Genomic DNA, 3,717 nt, shown 5'->3' with positions numbered 1-3,717 from the left:
AAAAATAAGATGGACATGATCAAAGTCTTATAACAACCGATGACAAGCAATTTATAGTTACTGATAAAATAATATGGACATGATGTAAAGTCTTATAGCATATACAACAACTTTGCTTCTCGTAGACTAATGATTTGCTTGGACCAATATTTGAAGCTAGCAAAGCTGTTTGCGTAGCCTCTATAACGCTCAAGGCTGGCTATATGGCCCGGGCACATATCTTAGCAAAAAAAAATCCATAAAAAAGATTTATTCAGGGAAAAGCATTTGCGCATGTACATTGTGGGTACATGCGCTATCATGTCCATTGAGTGCCAAAAGCATGCTTTGAGATCGGTAAAAAAGGTTGTAGTACAGCAAATTATTTTGGTAGCTTTTCTCATTTTCTGCATGAACAGAACTTCCGTAAAGTCGAGATGATGTACTCCCATACAGCGCAAAGGCCGGGCCGATGGGATTGCAATTAATCGAGGTACAAAGGAATAGTACACCTGCTTTTTTTTCTTTACGATGTAGGAATAGTACACCTACGCAGTAGCCACTTTGTAGTCTGGGAATAAGAAGAATATCTCCTTCTCACTATAGCACGGTACCACCATAGCAGCAGCCCACTGCCCTCCCCCTCTTTCCATCACCATCTCTTCTCCAACATGGTCTTCTTCCCCCTCTCTTCCAGACATATATGTCAGCCGACTCATCTGGCTGCGACTGCGGCAGTGGCGCTCGATGGATCCGAAAACACACTCCGTTCTGGTGAAGGGTGAACGGAGCTATCGCAAACCAGGATTGCTTTATGGTTGTAACGTCCCTGTCGCCCGAAAAAATTATACTACCTCCGTCCCATAATATAAAAGTTTTTTGACACTAGTCTAGTGTAAAAAACGCTCTTGGAGTATGTGACAAGCTTAAGCAGTGGAGGCATTTTTAAGTTAAACACCGTGTTCGAGCAACAGAACGGTGTAATACATAGCGGTTCAAACGAGCAGGGACTATAAGAGCATCTCCAGTCGTTTGGCCCCCCAGGGCGCTGGAAAAGAGCGGCATGGGGGCGAGCCAGGGCTATTTCGGTCCCTGGGGTTCGGTTCGCCCCAATCACACGCCACGGTCGCAGCGGGTTCGGTGAAGTTCGTCTTTTTTTTAAACTCGGCGACTTTTGCATGACCTCGGCCATTTTTCGTCCAAATTTGTAAAGAAACTTAAAAACGCGCATGAACTAACTAAAAACGAACTAAAAAGCCTAGCCACTGCCACCACCGCCGCCGCCGCCGCCGACTACATGCCGAGAAGCTTGTAGAACTGGGTTAGTCGCCACCGTCGTCATCATCGTCGTCGTCGCGCGCCTCGCCCGCGGCGTCCCTGCTGCACCCGTCACCTGGGTCGCCGACAACGCTCGATGGCCCGGCCTCGACCTCGTCGTCGCTGTCGATGACGATAATGCCGCCCTCCTCGGCGCGGCGACGGGCCCGGGCCTGGGTCTACAGGTACGCCCGACGCTGGCGGCGCACCTGCTCACGGACGTAGTCCTCCCTCACCCATTTGAGGGCGGATTCACGGGGAGCAACCCCGGCTTGGGCTTCGGCTGGACCAGGCAGAGGGAGCGCCTCGTCGGCGCTTTGTCGCAGGGGAGGTCTCGTTGATGACAAGGGCGCCGCTCCGCGCGCGACACCCGAGCGGTGTCTCCTCTGGCTCGGGCTTGACGGAGTGGAGGGCCGGCGAGGTGGAGCCAGACGACGAGGACGATCCCGCCTCCATTCGTCGGTATCCAGGAACTACCGCGGCGGCGAGAGAAGGAGGGGCGCGGTGGGTACTCCAGCCGCGGCACATTGCCGGTCTCAATGTGGTCGAGGACGGCGTCGAGTGTGCGGTCGGGGACGCCCAATCACTCGCGCCGCCCTTCGGAGTTGAGGCGGCCGCGCGGGATGATGCCATTGACGGAGGCGATCTTCTCCTCACGGCGGCGCTCGAAGTACAGCGTCCACAGCGTTTCGCTGTCGGGCGCGTACCTCATCTCGTTCCGCTGCTCCTCCGTTAGCGAGGAGCGGATGCGGGCGATCTCCGCCCGCCGTGCGGCTCCTTCAGCGACCGGCGGCACCGGGACGCCGCCGGCACTCAGCCTCCACGCCTCAGGTACGCGCATGTCTTTGGGCGCCGGGTACTCGGCCTCGTAGAGAAGGCGCGCCTCCGTCTCCTGGAGGTGTCGGCGGCCGAAGCCGTTCGCCGCTGCGCCGTCGCCTGGGTATCTCTCGGCCACTTCGCTCGTCGGCGGGGAAGGCAGTGGGGGGAGAGCTCGTCGGCGGGAAGAAAGCTTTAGTGGGACAGAGAGGAGAGGTTGTGGCGCTCACCGGCGGGGAAGGCACCTTTTTATAGCCGAAGCGGGTGGCGGGCGGGGCGGCATGCGGGCGGACGCATGGCCTATGCAAGCGGATGCGCGTCGGCGGCGTCTTCACTGCGCCGCCCGTGAGGCATCAATGGAGGCTGACCGGCGCGGTAGCGCGGCAGCCTTCGCATTGATTTCCGCGGGAACTGAGGCGATGAGGTCGACGAAGCGGCCGTCTCGCTGACTCGGCCGGTCCGCGGCTGTTTTGCGCCAAAACGCTCGCCCCGGCCTCCCCGAGCGCCCCCCGGCGCGTTGGGTTCGGCCTGGATCCGCCGACACTGATTTCGGCCCAAGCCGGCGAAAAACGGGCTCCTGAGGACGCGACTGGGCCGTTTTTTCTACGCCGGCGAAGAAAAATCGCCTGGGGAGGTCGTTCTGGGGCCGTAGCTGGAGATGCTCTAAGCATCCTGCCATAAGGGGGTTTGCACTGAGAGAGGATAAAACGCCACATGTATATATCTATAGAGACATGATAACTGCACCACGATCGAGTTGGCTTACTCCCACGTAAACCGGAACAAAAGATTTTGCTAACTGACGCAAAACACAGTCCTAGAGGATCTGCGATGGGCCCAAAACACACAAAAGGAGCGCGTCTGGTTGACACAAAAATTACAGGCCCCAGCAAAGAAAAAGTAGCAATGCGTCTCACCAATACAGTCGGCAGCACACAAAACACATCGTCTTATGTTTTACTTAAATCAATCAGAAAACTGCTAATATATCCAATAGATCGTTCATCACCTGTGTCGAGCCCAAATGTGGCACTATATCATGTTCCTGGTTCCTTGGTCGGCGATCGGTGCGGGAGAAGGTGCTTGCCAATCACTAGTAGAAAAAGGCCTATTTATCCCGGTTCATTAGTTCTATTTGTCCTGATTGCCGAACCGGTACTAAAGGTTCGGTAGTAAAGCCCAATACCTTTAGTCCCGGTTCGCCCAGGAACCGGGACAGATGAGGCTCCACGTGGCCGCTGCTGCTAGCCCAGGCAGGAGGGCCTTTTGTCCCGGTTGGTGCCACCAACCGGGACCAAAAGGCTTCCACGCGTCAGCAGTTCAGGGGCTGAGGTTTTTGTTTTTTCGGAGAGGGGGGGGGGTGTTGCGGTTTTGGGGGATTTTTAGGGTTAATTTAGGTGTTCTGTATATTGTTTTAGCTAGCTAATAGAGAGAAGTGTCCACTCTTATCTCCGTGCTTGGTCGACGCTAAGTATTATATGTATATCGAGGACTCAACACGCTAGCTAGCTAGTAAGCAAATAAAGAAAACCATTAATTACAGAAGATCGTCATGAACATATACAGAGAGAAGTGATCGACCTCTCCTTCTCCGAGAGATTGGTC

This window comes from Triticum dicoccoides, chromosome 4A (assembly GCF_002162155.2).
Source record: "Triticum dicoccoides isolate Atlit2015 ecotype Zavitan chromosome 4A, WEW_v2.0, whole genome shotgun sequence".
Taxonomy (NCBI): domain Eukaryota; kingdom Viridiplantae; phylum Streptophyta; class Magnoliopsida; order Poales; family Poaceae; genus Triticum; species Triticum dicoccoides.
The sequence above is the reverse complement of the archived record's forward strand: the minus strand, read 5'-3'. Positions refer to the sequence as shown.